Genomic DNA, 18,172 nt, shown 5'->3' with positions numbered 1-18,172 from the left:
TGTGCAGCTTTGGGTAGGTATTATCTCTTGTTTTTCAGATAAGTTTGCTAGATTATTTAGGAAAAAATAATAATGGACATGGTGCAAATGTATTAATCAAATGGAAAAAAGAAGCTGTGGAAATTTTAATTTCAATCTATATTATAGATCAAGTGTTATATTAGAGGGCTCTCTTGTATTTGTAAAATTACTCTAATATCACATAATATATTGATAAAAAAGGACATTCATATAGCTGGTACTTATTCTCTGTGGACATAAATTTGAAGTACTATACTCAGCAGTTCAAAACTGGACACTTGGCAATTCTATTGATAGGGAAACTTGGTCTCTGAGAGCTTGGATAGCTTACTCACGGTCATGTAGCTTATGAGTAGAAAGGCCTCTATCACTCTGTCTATGGAAAACTTGTTCTGATTCCCTCCCACACCTCCATCTATAATTACCTGTGGATACACTGTTTCACAAAGTGTGAGTGACCAAGTGATGTAGGAAGGCCCAAGCAGAAGTACTTATTGAGGGACTCAGAAGTAAAGTTGAGGAAAGACTTAACTGTATCTTCAAATGGAAGTCAAGATGTCCGAGGGAGAGAGCATTGCAGGTAAGTCTCAAAGGATGAGATTTCTCAGTGGACAAAGTGAGGAAGGGAATTCAAGGTAGAGGAGACATGCTAAGGAAGGGGATGAGAAAAAGCGTGGTATATAGGTGGATTTGGAACTTGCTTGGCATAGCTTGAGTCCAGGGTCTATGTGGGGTGAGAAGGGACATGTAAATTTTAGACTGAATCCTGAGAAGGTGATCCTGACATCCTACGGAATATGGAAAATATTACCTCAGAGTAGGAATTTATGTGTTAAGAACTCAATGTGAAAGATACTAGTATCCGGCAAGGCCTTCTAGGGAGCTTTCAATTTTTTATTTTTTATTGGCTTATATTTAGATATGCTATCTTATACAATACATAATGGGTATCACCAGATTCTTGGCAAGAATTAGGTATTTTTCTGAAACCGGTAAGAATCCATTGATGTTTGTTAAGCTTATACGTTTTTTTCCTGTATGAGCTACAACTTAAAAATATTTGTATTGACAAATCTTCACACACATACATTTCATACATGGTGTATAATCAGTGGCTCAACATATCATCACATAGTTGTGTATTCATCACCATGAACATTTTTTAGAATATTTGCATCACTCCAGAAAAAGACATAAAAAGAAAAAACTCATACATACTATACCCCTTATTCCTCTCTTTCATTGACTACTAGTATTTCCATCTACTCAATTTATTTTACCCCCATCCCCCTATTATTTATTTAATTTTATCCATATTTTTTTTACTCATCTGTCCATACCCTGGATAAAAGGAGCATCAGGCACAAGGTTTTAACAATAAAAGTTATGTCTTTATACAATCATTTTCAAGAATCAAGGCTACTGGAACACAGCTCAACAGTCTCAGGTACTTCCCCCTCAGCCACTCCAATATACCATAAACTAAAAAGGGACATCTATATAATGCATAAGAATAACCTCCAGGATAACCCATTAACTGTGTGAAATCTCTCAGCGATTGACGCTTTATTTTGTATCATTTCTCTCTTTCCCCTTTTGGTCAAGAAGACTTTCTTGATCCCTTGATGCTGGGTCCCAACTCATCCCAGGAGTTCTGTTCTACGTTGGCCGTGAGATTTATACCCCTGGGATTCAAGTCCCACATGGGGAGCAGGGGCAGTGAGTTCACCTGCCAAGTTGGCTCACAGAGAGAGACCACATCTGAGCAATAAAAGAGGTTCTCTAGGTGTGACTTAGGCTTAATTTTAAGTAGGCTTAGCCTGTCCTTGCAAGAATAAGTTTCTTAGGGGTAAATTCCATGATCTAGGGCTTGGCCCATTGATTTGGTTGTCCCCACTGCTTGCAAGTATATCAGAAATTATCCAAATGGGGAAGTTGAATATTTCCTTCTTTTTCCCCTGTCCCACAAGGGGACTTTGCAAATACATCTTTATTCACTGCCCAAATTACTTTGGGATATATCAAGGCATCACACTAACCTGGACAAACCAATAAAATCTTATACTCTATTCAAGAACCATGTACTTAGGATATTCAACTAAACTGAACATACAAATTATAGTAGGAAATGTACTACCCAAAACATAAATTTTGCACCAAGCAAACATCTCTCCCTTTGGTCTCACACCAAAGTTGAAGTTTTAAAATATGGATGGTATAATCCTTTACCCTGTATTCTTGAACCCAACTTTTAATTTTGAAACAATTTCAAAATTACAGAACAGTTGCAAAAATAGTACAAAACCCGTACAGAGAATTCCACCATACTAGCCCCATCCCATCCCAGATACCCAGGCATACTGATTTTAATGCTTTTATAGATTTGCAATAATTATATCTATCCAATCATCTTTTTTTAAAGAAACCATATTTAGAATCATTTTTAAAAAGTCTTTGTCTTGTATTTCCCAGGTCTGGTCCTCCTTGTTGATAGTTTTATTGTTTTATACTGCTCATTGCATGGCCATTGTTTCCTGATTCTTCTATGTTTTGTAAACTTTTGTTGCAACTTGGACATTTTGAAATTTTAGCATGTTATCTTTGAACTTTAGACACTGAAACATCTGTTCCTTGACTTGTATCCAGATAGTTTTATGACAGAGATTCCCTTAAACCCTAAACTTATTTTACAAACTATTTGGCAGTCTGCAGGGAAGATAATATATTTATTATCTGCCTATAACACAGAGTATACTTCCAAAGTCTATTGTAGTTTGATGTGGTCATGGGACTAAGTTCTGGTCAATAATTATAAATAAAAGTGATGTGTGCAGATGCTGTCCTCTTCCTTTACCTTTCCTTTTTTTAAAAAAGCGTTTTTTCACATATATACAATCCATCCCAGGTGTACAATCAATGGCTTTTGATATAATTATAGGGGAGTGCATTCATAAGCACAGTCATTTTCAGAACATTTCTATTTCTCCAAAAAGAAAAAAACCCATTTCACTTAGCAGGTACCTCCTAATCCCTTTGTCCTTCCCCAGCCCTATAACCACTAATCAAATTCTGTCTCTATAGATTTATTTTTATTTACATTCCATACAAAGGGACTCATATAATATGTGATACTTTGTTTCTGGTTCCTTTCATTAATGTTTTTTTTTTAATTGGAGAAGTTATAGGTTTACAGAAAAGTCATGTAAAAGTAAAATGTTCCCATATACACCATTATTGTTTGACACATTGCATTAGTGTGGTACTTTTGTTACAATTGATGAAAGAATATTGAAATAGTACTATTCACTATAGTCTATAGTTTACTTTGTGTATTCTCTTCTGATATACCACCCTATTATTAACATCCTTTACTAGTGTTGTACATTTGGTATAATTCATGAAAGAACATTCTTTTTTTTTTTTTTTTTTTTTAAAGAGAGAGGGAGGAAAGGAAGGAAAGACAGAGAAGGAAGGAAGGATGGAAGGGAGGAAGAAAGGGAAACATTTTTAAACATTTTCTTGTTTTATTATATTTTGTTTGTTTGTTTGTTTTTTACATGGGCTGGGGCCGGGAATCGAACCGGGGTCCTCCGGCACGGCAGGCAAGCACTCTTGCCCGCTGAGCCACCGCGGCCCGCCCGAAAGAACATTCTTATATTTGTACTATGAACCTCAATCCATAGTCCACAACAAAGTTCAACCATACAATACAGTCCTATATTTTATCTTCTAACTTTCATTATAGTTATATACATGACCCAAAACTTCCCCTTTCAACCACATTCACCTACGTAGTTCAGTGCTAAGAACACCCACAATACTGTGCTACCATCAACACCATCGATTTGTAAACCTTTACAATCAACCTCAATAGCAATTCTGGACAAATTAAGCATCAGCTCCCCAGTATCTACTCCAGTATATCCCTGGCAATCTGTATTGTAGATTCTGCCTCTATGAATTTGCTTATTATAACTAGTTCATGTTAACGAGATCACACAATATTTGTCCTTTAGTGCCTGGTTTATTTTACTCAGGATAATGTTCTCCAGGTTCATCCATGACATTGCATGCATCAGAACTTTATTCCTTTTTACAGGTGAATATATTCCATCTAATATATACACCACATTTTATCTATTCATTGGTTGGTGGACACTTGGGTTGCTTCCATCTTTTGGCAATTGTGCAATTGACAGTAATGCTGCTATGAACATTGGTGTGCAAGTATCTGAGTTCCTGCTTTCATTTCTGAGGAGGAAACCAAGAAAAAAAATTCCATTTATAATAGCAATTAAAAGAATCAAATGTCTAGGGATAATTTTAACCAAGGCTTTAAAGGACTTACTGAAAACTATAAAGCATTGCTAAAAGAAATCAAAGGCCTAAACAAATGGAAGGATGTTACGCATTTATAGTTTAGAAGACTAAATATTGTTAAGATGTCAATTCTATACAAAATGATTTACAGATTCCATGCAATCCCAATCAAAATCCAAAAAGCCAACTTTGCAGAAATGGAAAAGCCAATTAGCAAACATTTGGAAGGGTAGGGGACCTGAATAGCTAAAGACATCTCAAAAAGAATAATGAAGTGGAAGGACTCATACTTCCTGATTGATTTCAAAGTATAGTACAAAGCTACAGTGCTCAAAACATTGTAGTACTGGCACAAGCATAGATACATTGACCAATGAAAGAATAGAGCATTCAGAAATATACCCTCATACTTATGGCAATTGATTTTTGACAAGGCTGCCAAGTTCACTCAATTGAGAAAGAACAGTCTCTATAACAAATACTGCGGCGAGGACTAAGATATCCATATGCAAAGAATGAAAGAGGACCTCTGTCTGAAAACCATATGCAAAAATTAACTCAAAATGGATCAAACACTTTAATATAAGAACCAGGACTATAACACTGCTAGAAAAAAAATGTACGGGAGCATCTTCAGGATCTTGTGTTAGGCAATGATTTCTTAGACTTCACATCCAAAGCACAAGCAGCAAAAGAAAAAACAGATAAATTGGACCATTTCAAAATTAAAACATTTTGTGCATCAAAGAACTTTGTCACAAAAGAGACAGCCTACTCAATGGGAGAAAAATTTTAGAAAGCACATATCTAATAAGGGTTTACTATCAAGAATATATAAAGAAATCCTACAGCTCAACACTAAAAAGACAAACAAGCCAATTAAAAGATGGCCAAAAACTTGAATAAACATTTCTCCAAAGAGGATATACAAATGACTAAAAAACATATGGAATGATGTTCAACATCATTAGCTACTAGGGTAATGCAAATAAATGAATGAGATATCATTTCCTGCACACTGGCATGGCTATGATTAAAGACACAAAAAATTACAAGTATTGAAGAAGATGTGGAAGAATAGGAACACTCATTCATTGCTGGTGAGATTGTATCATGGTACAGCCACTGTGGACAGTTTGGCACGTCCTCAGGAAGCTAAAAATAGAATCACCATATGACCCAGCAATCCCGCTACTAGGTAAATATCCCCCTTCCCTTTGACTGGAATGGAATGAGTTGATTTGGCTTATACTGCAAAGATGGCAGAGCAAGAAGAGAGAAGGAACCAAGGTCTTCAACATTATGACTCTACCATACTCTCTCTGGATACTTATTTTTGGATTGCTATGTAAAAAAAATTAGTTTCTTATTTGTGCTGGTTTGAAAGGAAGTATGCCCCCTAAGAAAATTCATGTTTTAATATAAATCCCATTTCTAAAAGGTAGAATAATCCTTATTCAATACTGTATATTTGAAACTGTAATGAGATCATCTCCCTGGTTGATGTGATTTAGTTAAGAATGGTTGTTAAACTGGATTAGGGGATGACATGTCTCCACCCATTTGAGTGGGTCTTGATTAGTTTCTGAAGTCCTATAAAAGGAGAATGAGAGATTCAGAGAGACTCAGAGAGAGCAGAGAATGCTGCAGCACCACGAAGCAGAGAGTCCACCAGCCAGTGACCTTTGGAGATGAAGAAGGAAAATGCCTCCCGGGGAGCTTCATGAAACAGGAAGCCAGGAGACAAAGCTAGCAGATGACACCGTATTCGCCATGTGCCCTTCCAGCCGAGAGAGAAGCCCTGACTGTGTTCGCCATGTGCCTTCTCACTTGAGAGAGAAACCCTGAACTTCATCGGCCTTCTTGAACCAAGGTATCTTTCCCTGGATGCCTTTGATTAGACATTTCTATAGACTTGTTTTAATTGGGACATTTTCTCAGCCTTAGAACTGTAAACGAGCAACTTATTAAATTCCCCATTTGAAAAGCCATTCCATTTCTGGTATATTGCATTCTGACAGCTAACAAACTAGAACATTATTTTTTTTTTATTAATTAAAGAAAAAAAAAGAAATTAACCCAACATTTAGAAATCATTCCATTGTACATATGCAATCAGTAATTCTTAACATCATCACATAGATGCATGATCATCATTTCTTAGTACATTTGCATCGATTTAGAAGAAGAACTAGCAAAACAACAGAAAAAGATATAGAATGTTAATATAGAGAAAAAAATAAAAATAATAATAATAGTACAAAAAAAAAAAGACAAACAAACAAACAGCCAGACCAAAAAAAAAAAAAACCTATAGCTCAGATGCAGCTTCATTCAGTGTTTTAACATGATTACTTTACAGTTAGGTATTATTGTGCTGTCCATTTTTGAGTTTTTGTATCTAGCCCTGTTGCACAGTCTGTATCCCTTCAGCTCCAATTACCCATTATCTTACCCTGTTTCTAACTCCTGCTGGACTCTGTTACCAATGACATATTCCAAGTTTATTCTCGAATAAGTTTCTTATTTAAGACATTGTTATTTGGGGGTTATGTTATACCAACAGAACCCATAAACCAACTTATTAATATAGCATGCTCCTCTACACCTTGTTTTTTTCCACTCAATGTAGAGTTGAGGTTGTTTCATATTATTGTTACATATAAATCTGTTACATTCTTTCAACAGCTGCATGGAATTTATTTTTATGGTGTACCATAATTTGTTTACCTGGTATCCAACTGTAGGACATTTAAGTTGTTTCTGATCTAATGTTGCAACTAGCATCTTCCTAGAAACACTATTTTGTATAAGTATGGGAATATCTGAAGCATAAATTTTAAGAAGCAGAATGACCAGGTTGTAAGATATGTACTTTTTAATTTTGAAAAATATTGCCCAGTTGTCCATCATAGATGCTGTGTGTCAATTTGCACTTCTACCAGGAAGGAATGAAAGTGGCCCTTTCTCCAATTTTGTCAACACAGTGAGTTATCAATTTTTTTAACTTTTTTTTATTAATTAAAAAAATTAACAGACAAAACATTAAGATAGCATTCCATTCTACATATACAATCAGTAATTCTTAATATCATCACATAGTTGCATATTCATCATTTCTTAGTACATTTGCATCGATTTAGAAAAAGAAATAAAAAGACAACAGAAAAAGAAATAAAATGATAATAGAGAAAAAAAAGACTATACATACCATACACCTTACCCCTCGCTTTCATTTACCACTAGCATTTCAAACCGAATTTATTTTAACATTTGTTCCCCCTATTATTTATTTTTATTCCATATGTTCTACTCTTCTGTTGATATAGTAGCTAAAAGGAGCATCAGACATAAGGTTTTCACATTCACAGAGTCTCATTGTGAAAGCTATATCATTGTTCAATCATCGTCAAGAAACATGGCTACTGGAACACAGCGCTACATTTTCAGGCAATTCCCTCCAGCCTCTCCACTACATCTTGAACAACAAGGTGATATCTACTTAATGCGTAAGAATAACCTCCAGGATAACCTCTCGCGAGTTATCAATTTTTTGATCTTTGCCAATCTGATGAGATGAAAACTAGTATCTTATTGTAGTTTTAATTTGCACTCAGTGAACATCTTTTCATATATTTCAGAGGCATTCCTATTTCCTTCTTTATCAACTTTCTGTCTGGCCCATTTTTTATTAGGTAAGAAATATCTAAGCAATGATTTCTATCCGACTTATGGCATCAATATTATTCTATATTCAGACCCAACAATAACAATAAAGATAGATTTATAGATCAGGTATAAATAAGGTAATTTTTCTAAGATGGCAGTGGCAAAGAATTAATTTCATCATATGGATGATTTGGATTTCTAATATGAATTTTTTTCAGGCCGGGTTCAATGGATGTGTAATATTTGACACTTTCTCTTGTGATTAAAAGAACATAATTAGTTTTGTACCTATTGCCAAATATTTTAGTAGGATTTATATATTTTATGATTTTACTTGTTATTATATTTTAATTGAACATAAAATAGACATTTTTTTTTGCTATTCTTTCTTATTTTCAAAACTAACCGCCTATTGCTTTTCCCCCATTTACTCTGAATGAGGAATGGGCCAAGAGACAATGAAAACCTCAAACTAATAGTAAAAAATAACAGCACCCTGAGATTTCACTCAAAGAATTAGAGTGACATTTATGATCTCAATTACTTTACAAGTATGTATTAAAAACTGAAAGCATTCCTGTGGAGTAGGGAATTTAAATTTTTATACAAGCAGATAATCTGAGACAGAATGCATTCACTTGCTCAAAGTCAATTTGTCATGACCAAAACTCTATGAGTTTTCTCCACAGGAGTCAGACATTATCCTGTTTTAATCTTATTTATCAAATGCTACTACTTGTGATACTGTTTGCTTATTAGGTACCCAAAGCAGCATCTAACACTGAGGAATACGAAGATAATTAACACTTGGTCCCTAGCTCTAAAGGGATATATATTTTTAAATATCTCGTTTGAAGTATAATTGATTTACATTAAGCTACATATACAAAGGGTACAATCTGATATGTTTTGACATGCATCACCACAATCAACATACTGAATATATCAATCAACCTCAAAAGTTGTGTGCCCTTTATGATGTCACCCTCTTTCCTCTCTTTCCTTCCCTTACCCCCAAAAACTACTGATCTGCTTTCTGTCACGAGTTTACTTTGTGTTTTTATACACTTTTATAAATGGACATAAAATAATATGTTCTTTTTTGTCTGGCTTATTTCACTTAGAATAATTATTTTGAGATTCACTTATTGTGTGTGTCAAATGTTATTCCTTTTTATTGCCAAGGTGTATTTGATTAAATAAATATACCCCACCTTATTTGTCAATTCATTTGTTGATAGACATTTAAGTTGTTTCCAGTTTGGGGCTATTTCAAGCAAAGCTGCCATATCCATTCATGTATATGTCTCTGTATGGACATTTACCTTCATTTATCTTGAGATTACATGCCTAGGTATGGAATGACTGGGTCATATGTTAGATGTATGTTTAGAGGACAATTTTAAAGAAGCTGTCTGCTTTCCAAAGTGATTGTATAACTTTAATTTTTCATTAACAGGGCATGAGAGCTTTAGTCACTCTGTATTCTAGCCAATATTTGGTATGGTCAGTCTTTTTAATTTTGGACAAGCTAATAGATATGTGGTGGTATAACATCGTGGTGTTATGCAAATTAATGACTAATTTACTAATAAAAATATTATAGACTAATAATATTGAACATCTTTCAATGTGCTTTTTGCCATCATTGGTGAAGTGTTGGCTCAAATCTTTTGCTTATTTTTGAATTGAATTATTTGCTCAATTTTGGGAGTTCTCTAACTATAATGGGTACTAGTTCATTATGAGATATGTAATTTGAAAATATTTTCCCCAGTCTGTAGCTTTTCTTTTCGTCTCTCTAATGAGACCATTTTAATTCAAGGGAGAAGAGGCATCTTATTTAGTCATGGAGGTTCAAAGAAATGATTCCTCAGCTGAGACTTGGAGGATAAATTGGTAGTAGTTTGGTTAAAGCAAAAAGCATGCATGGGTAGAATAAAAGTAGGTTGTCAGTAAAATCTTGGCATAAAATTATTAATCAGGTTGTTTTATTGGGAATAATCTAAGCCACATCAAAACTTGAAGCACTTAAGAGAGGTGGGAGATATGGGAAGAGTGTAAGGATGATGTGGTGGTTTTAACAGAAACTTCACATCCTTTATTATTAGGTTCTACTCCCTCACTACTTAGTCTCTGCTTTAGACTGGTAAGTGCCAAGAAATTGACAGCTGGAGGCTAGATACCCAGATATGGTAGAAACTTGGCAATTTTATCTTGTCTGTTATGGATATTAGCCATTGTAAAATACACCTTAGGTGATTTGCATCTGGGAACCAGGATAGGGATACCAAAATGCATTAGGGACTTCTAATTCCATTTCTAAAAACCTACTACAGCCAAACAAGTGTCTATATAATACTGCTAGTTCAGAACAAATCAAACTGAGCTCCTGAGCCAAGGATGAGAAGGAAAATGTAATTTCCATCTCAATAAGTTGAATTATACAGATCTATTCAACTCCCATTTGCTGCCTCTTTCCCTGACCAGAGCCAAGTAATGGACATAGTTACCCCGAGGAAAGGAGCAATGATTCTCTTTGTTGAGTCACTGTCTGCACAAAGATCAACACACTGAGGAATACATTGTGCCTTTGGATCTGCCAGCTAAGGGTGTTGATTACTTCCTTGGCTCTTACGGTGAAATAAGGTCCTTAGCAGGTTACTGGTTATTGAGTGCCAAACAGTTTATACTTCTGCACGCAGTAAATCTCAGTTTGAACCCAAATGACAGCCATTTATATAAATGCTTGGTGTTTTAGTTTCCAAGCCCTTAAAGCAAATAGCATACAATGGGTTGGCTTAACAGGATTTACTGGTTTCAGAAATAAGAAGGCTTTGCTTCTTCCCAGGGTTGGTATCTTCTGGCTGGATGGCAATCTTTAAGTTCCTTGGCTTTTCTATTACATGGCAATTCACATGATGGTGTCTTCTCTTTTATCTTTTGGGTTCCTTTAACCTCTAGCTTCTTGCTTCTCCCTGTGATTTCAAGAACTTACTCCGTATTGTTTTAGACCCATCCTCATTCTGTTTCGGCACACTTGAACTAATAATTCTTCAAAGGTCCTCTTTACTTGGGTTCCTACACCCAGGGCCAGGGCCTGGGACCTGAACATGAATCTTGTGAGGGACATGATTCAATCCCCAACTCTTGGTTTATCAAAAAATTTGTGAAATCAGGGGATCAGAAAAAATGATAATATAGTAAATATGTTAACTAATGAATGTACATTCAACTCATCAGTCTTTTATGTGTGGCCAAGATCTTTTCTCATTAATTCATAAATAATATTTATTAAACTCTTCCTATGTGCCAGGCATTATCCTAGGTGCTAGAGATGAATAATGAGTAAAACAGACAGACACCATGTCCATGTAAGCTTGCATGCCAGTGGAATGGGGTGTGTGTTGGGCGTCAATGTGTTCCCTTCACACGTCCTACTACAGGGAACATAATGGTGCCTCAGCTGTCACTGATCCTCCCTCCCTTCCTCATATGTTTATAGACTCTTTCTTAGGGCCAGGTTTAAAGGAATGCTTAAATTTGGAATATCAAGAACTAAAATAAAAATCATAATGCATAATATTTAGATCTAGAAGTACAAACGATGTGCTGTGGGACCCCTCAAGAGGTGGTAACTAACTGCAGTTGAGAGAAGCTAGAAGTTCAAGAAGTCTTCAGAGATAAATACTGAACTGAGTTTTGAACAGTTCAGGAAATTTGTCAAGAGGATAAAGAGAAATTGAATATTTCCCCCTCAAAATGAAAATTCCTAAAAGTTCTGGGCTTCAAAAAGTGTGACTGGGCACTCCCATCTCCCAGGTGCTGTGTAAGAGAGTGGCAAATCAAAAATTTTAATGATTTTGGGTTTTATTTTTAATAGATTATAAAAATAAACCATGATCAAATGAAGGAATTGTTTTTAATAGTTTTTGTTTATAATAGTTATGCTATTATAGTTAAGTTTTTAAAAAATGAGACTTTCTCTCTTAGAGATCCATACTAAAATTGTTACAGATAATATTATATGACATATGGGATTGTCTTGAAAATTGTATATTGGTGGGGAGGAGGGGCACAAAAGTGTTATAGAAGGTCAGATTGCTGTTTAAGTTGAAAACCCGTGAAGCTGAATGATGAGTGCCAAGGACACATTAAACTGTTCTCCATAGTAAACAGTAAAAACCAAACAATAAGACTTTGTTTCTGACTTTGAAGAGCTCATTCTCTTCTGGGAAGAGAGAGCTCTAAAGAAATAGTTTTAACTTATCATGAGGAGAAATGAATTCAGTACTAAAGGAAAAATAATGTTTCAGACAAAATAATAGTTCTTTAAAATTAAAGTTAACTCTGGCTGCTTCTGCTTTGTAGGAGGTGTGGCATAATCCATATCAATGGAGAAATAAATCTTTATGCTCCTCCCTTGCCCTTGGAGACTAGGTAAGAGAGGAGAAAATTAGATTCAAACCTATTGACCTATGTTTTTCAGGGCATTTGTGATATATGGAGGGAAGATAAGAGATGATATTTCTGAAGTATTGGTGGTCAGCAAAGAGGGACGTATACAGTGAGAGCTGAGCAACATTACAGGATACTTCAGGCAAAGTAGGTGGATAATAATGAGCTCTGCATGTTGGTGGTATGTAATGTCATCCATTGCCCTCAGACCTTCGCAAGACTGGCACACAAATGGCCTTTCTGTTTTTTCTTTTCCTATTTTTCTTTCCATAGAGCACAAGGAAATAAACCTGCTTTCCACAAGATGGAACACCTCATGAGAGGTGATATTGAAGGCCTCTACGGAACTCAGGTGCATGAGTGACATGAGAAGGTTAATACTGGGGACACACACAGGTGCTGGAAGGAAGGATCCAGGATTAGGTGGAAGTCCTGGATGTTGACATGTGGGGCAAAGCTGGAATAAGAGCTGCGAAAACAGAGAAGGAAGCTAATGAATTTAAGTTACAAGCATTTCAATGGAATTCATCTGAGATGCCTCATTCTGTAAAGCTGGAGGGAAGGTCCTGGCCATCATCAGTGTCCCAGTTACCCATGAGGAAGAAGAGCCTCAGGAAGGGGCATGAATGTTTCTAGGTGGATGGAAAATGCTGGAAGGTGTGTGACAAAAAGAGAGGACTTCTTTCAAATGTGGTCCTTCCTGGTCCCCTGGCTGCTGCTTTATTCACAGTAGGAAGAGGCAAACAAATTGACTCTGAGGGTCTAGCAATGAAAGTTGCAGAAAACTGCATTTACCATCCCGTAGATATGTACATTCAATGTCTGTTTGCCTTGACTTGTGCTTGAAGTAAAGTGAAATTAATAGGGAATCCCTTCAGGAATTTTGATCTTCATCCAACTACTTTAATTATTTAAATTGTGTAGTTTAGTTCTGTGCATCTGTGTTTGAACTGGATCTTAGGCCGAAACTGTGGAAGTCAATACAATTTAGGAATCCATTCACTTGGCAATCTTGCCATTAAAGCAAAATAATTTATAGTAAAAAACTTGGCAGCTGAATATTTGGGCACATGGAGTAATTGGATTCTGACTTATTTTGAAGATAGATTGAATAGCAAAACTGAATATTTTTGTCTGATTAAATGACAAAAGCATCTATCATCATTTGACATATTAAATTTTTTATTCCACTTGAGGTTTGAGTTCAAGAGTTTTCTCTTTACCCCCAGCACCTTGAAAAAATCCTAGCATGCAATAGGCTTTCAATATGTATTTGTTGAGTGAATAAATGTGTATTTCTGTGGCATAGATTTCATATACGTGGGATTATCTGGTCAAAGAAAGTATAAACATATAATTTTGATATGTTCTGCAAAACTACTCCTTCAAACTATTTTGCAATTACAGTTTCACTAATTGTATATTAGATTGCCAGGACTATCCATGAATGGACAGTGTGGTAGGCAGAAAATGGCCCCCCAAAGATATCCATGTCTTTATAAATCACCTGCGGATATATGACCTTACACAGCAAAAGGGACTCTGATGGTGTGATTAAGGTTGGGGACCTTGAGGCAGGGAGAATATCTGGGTGGGCCCAATCTAATCACATCAGACGTTAAAATTCTAGACCGTTTTCCATCTGTGGTCAGAAGGTGATATGACTATGGGAAAAAATTCTGGTTTTGAAGATTTTTTTAGTGTATTCGATGAATAAATCTGACTCATTAAAAATTTTAATACTGTAACTATATTCATTTTTCAGATGAAGAAATGGAAGCTTAGGAAAGATTGTTCATGGTTATGCAGTGATATGACTATGGGAAAAAATTCTGGTTTTGAAGATTTTTTTAGTGTATTCGATGAATAAATCTGACTCATTAAAAATTTTAGAACTGGGTAATGCTAAGTCTGAAGAAAAACTCTAAGAATATTAACATGGAAATGGTGTTTTGGGAGGATTTGTGTGATGGGGGTGGGTGAGGCTAGACTCAACGAGACTGACTAGTTAAGAGGTTAAGAGTCATAATAATAATAGAAATAATAGCATAATAATATCATTATTGTAATGGCTAACATTTTTGCTTATTGATTTAGTTTGTTAAAGCTGCTGGAATGCAATATACCAGAATGCATGAAGGGCTTTTAAAAAAGGAATTTATTCAGATTGCAAGTTTATACTTCTAAGGCTGTGAAAATGTCCAAATTAAGGCACCAGTAAGAGGTTACCTTCCCTCAAGAAAAGCTGATGCCATCCAGAATACCTCTGTCAGCTGGGAAAGTACATGGTTAGCATCTGCTGAGATCTTTGGCTTCTGGACACCTCTGCCAGCCGGGAAGGCACATGATGACATCAGCTAACTTTCTTACCTAGCTTCTCCTTTCATAAGAGTGCCCTAGGGGTGTTTTCTTTCTGCATCTCCAAAGGTCTCTGGCTGTGTGGACTCTGAAGCTTTTTCCAAAATGGTTCCCACTTACAGGGCTCCAGTAAATGACCCCACCTTGAATGGGTAGAGACACATCTCCACGGAAACACCTAATCAAAAGATCCCACCCATAATTGGGTAGGACACATCTCCATGGAAACAATTTAATCAGAAAGACTCCACCCAGCAATATTGAATCAGGGTTAAAGAACACAGCTTTTCTGGGGTACACACGGTTTCAAATCAGCACAAATTACTATGGCCTGTGCAAACAATTTTCCATGGATTATTTCATTGACTTTTGCTAGCAATCTCTCCTGGGGGAGATACTGTAACTATATTCATTTTTCAGATGAAGAAATGGAAGCTTAGGAAAGATTGTTCATGGTTATGCAGTTTGCAAGTGGTAGGGCTGGGACTGGTATGCAATTTCTTACTATTGGTCTTTAAGGATCCAAACCAGAGTGGTGGCCTTGGGAAAAACTTGCACATTCCATTTATTTAATGAGTTTCCTTAATCAAGATACAGCTATAGTGAGTTGGTAGAAGGTTTATATAAATTGAAACAATGAACCAGGTGCCTGAGTTCCTATTGTTTGTCTAACTCTTTTGTTCCTTGGTGTTTAAAATCAGGAGACTGTTTTACACAACACTGTTCAACAAGTAATAACTTGATGTAAATTTAAAATTTGGAATGTGAGAATTCCAAGAAAGGAGGAAAAGTTTTTCTAACACAGAAATAAAATAGAATTGCCATATACCACTGTGGCATATCACTAGCACAACTTTCAGTTAATGCTACATAGGGTCTTAATTGAAGAGTTTCTCAAAAAACAGATATTTGTTGGTTACCAGGCATAAAAAGGCATGCCAATTTAATTCTGCTGATCACTTTATCCATTGGCTCTATTCTCGAGATGTGTGTGCGTGTGTGCACGCGTGTGTTTTAAGAACTAAAGAACCTGGGAGATATTTCAAAAGGTACCTTGAAGTTTAATGCCTATAGTGAGAATTCTACCTTTGAAATGTATTTATTTTCTTCTATGTTAAATGAATGATTAACTTGTGGGACCAACCTTACTTGTAGAAAATAAATAGTTAGCAATATGGTTTATTTTGAAAAGCCATGGAAAGGTTGTCTTTCTCAAAACATGTTCTATCCCAAATGCTATCTAAAAGTACAAATATTAAGCCCTCTTAATTCATAACTTTCTCTCCCTTTCTCCTTTTCTTCTATAAATATTTACTTGAATGCCTTTTATGGTCCATACACCATAAGAGTTAGGGAATTTGGGACATTGTAATAAAGTAGATATGGGTCTTTCCTCTGAGGAGCTCAGTGCCTAGATGGGAAAAATTACAACTTATGTGAAAATATTTTTATATAACAATTACAATATAATAATTATAATAAAGGTGAAGAACTGTGGGAACCCAGAGAAATCTTTGTAGAAAAGAGAATATTTGAACTAAACCTTGGTGAATAATTGGGAGTTAGGGTTTCAAAAGTGATTAGATATTGCCATCCCGATATGCAAATACTTCTGATGTTTGCAAAATTCAAAAAAAATTTGTTAAATCCACATTATATTATCAGTATTATGTTAGGCTCTGGGAATTTAAAAATGAGTGAGACTTAGTTCCTTTCCTTGAGGAGTATATGATTTCTAGGGAGAAGAAGTTTCTAAGATACGTACATTTGAGAAGAGACAATTGATCTAGACAGGAGTAGAAGCAGGAGCAGGAAGGTTGTGGATTAGGGATCAGGGGAGTTAATCCATGGGAGGTAAACTAAGTTTTAAAGGATGAACAAAGTTACAGAGGGAATAATTATTGCATAAAATGGTAAGTGACTCTAGCAAAGGGATGGCATTATCGGTGGGGAAAGAATCTTCATGTTAGTCCCTTCTCCTTACAGAGGCAGGTAGATGGCCCACCAGTGAGCAGAGCATATGGTGAGCCTTGGGATATGAATAGAGAGGCTCCAGTTAGGGTAGAGGCTGGGGTGAACCTCAGTGGCCCTGAGATACATGAATTGTCCAGGACAATCATGTGGGTATATGAACCAGCTGAGTAGCATTACTGGAAGTTGCAATCCAAGTAAGTAGAAATGAGTGGAGGGAATATTTTTAAGAACAGATAAGCCAAATATCCTACTTTAGGTTATTTATATTTTCCATTCCCTGGAATCTTCAGTAGAGTCTTTGTAAAGTCATGAGAAATGCCTTTTAATAGAAATCAAGGAAAAGTGGCTGAATTTCATGCTTAAAGTTAGTGTGGAGCAGAATGAGAGGAAAAACTGTAGAAAGATGATGTTGAGATTCCCCCAGTACCAGGATGAATTGTGGCTAACACAGAAATCCTGGGAAAACTGTGGCGTATGTGGAAGGGAGTGGGTAGTGTGAAAAGATTGTAGGAAAAAGCAGGGGGCAGAGAAACTTTACCTCCTTCTTTCATGAGTAGCAAAAGACTCCATGGGCCATTGTTACATGGAAATAAGTCTAGGGGCCCATTCATAACCCCTGTGGGAAATTTTCCATTTCTACTTACAATATTGTTTAATACGCTGATTTGCTGTCAAATCTAGTGAAATTAATATGGTATGCCTTCAGAGGTTTTTTTTTTTTTTTAATATGGAACCCTTCACGAATTTGCGCAGGGGCCACGCTGATCTTCTCTGTGTCCTTCCAATTTTAGTATATGTGCTGTGGAAGCAAGCATGCCTTCAGGGGCTTTGATTCTCAATGTACTACTTTAAAGATGCAAATTGAGTAATTTAGCTTTCTACACCTGGGTTTGAGCTAGTTCTTGGGCCTATTCTATGGAAGTTAAAAAAATTATGAGATTGGTAACAGAGTCCAGCAGGAGTTAGAAACAGGGTAAGATAATGGATAATTGGAGCAGAAGGGATACAGACTGTGCAACAGGACTAGATACAAAAACTCAAAAATGGTCAGCACAATAATACCTAATTGTAAAGTAATCATGTTAAAACACTGAATGAAGCTGCATCTGAGCTATAGGGGTTTTTTTGTTTGTTTTTTACTATTATTACTACTTTTATTTCTTTTCTCTATATTAACATTTTATATCTTTTTCTGTTGTGTTGCTAGATCCTCTAAACCGATGCAAATGTACTAAGAAACGATGATCATGCATCTATGTGATGATGTTAAGAATTACTGAGTGCATATGTAGAACGGTATGATTTCTAAATGTTGTGTTAATTTCTTTTTTTTTTTTATTTCTTTCCGTTAATAAAAAAAAAAAATTATGAG

At 35.8% G+C, this 18,172-nt stretch overlaps 1 pseudogene; it reads right to left on the bottom strand.

The window, feature by feature from the left end:
* Positions 1 to 17,521: 17,521 nt before the first annotated feature.
* On the bottom strand, positions 17,522 to 17,611 carry LOC143651088 (U6 spliceosomal RNA; annotated as a pseudogene).
* Positions 17,612 to 18,172: the final 561 nt, after the last annotated feature.

The sequence above is a fragment of the Tamandua tetradactyla genome, chromosome 11, assembly GCF_023851605.1.
Source record: "Tamandua tetradactyla isolate mTamTet1 chromosome 11, mTamTet1.pri, whole genome shotgun sequence".
NCBI classification, from domain to species: domain Eukaryota; kingdom Metazoa; phylum Chordata; class Mammalia; order Pilosa; family Myrmecophagidae; genus Tamandua; species Tamandua tetradactyla.
Note: the sequence above shows the minus strand (reverse complement) of the source record. Positions and strands in the feature narration are given on the sequence as shown.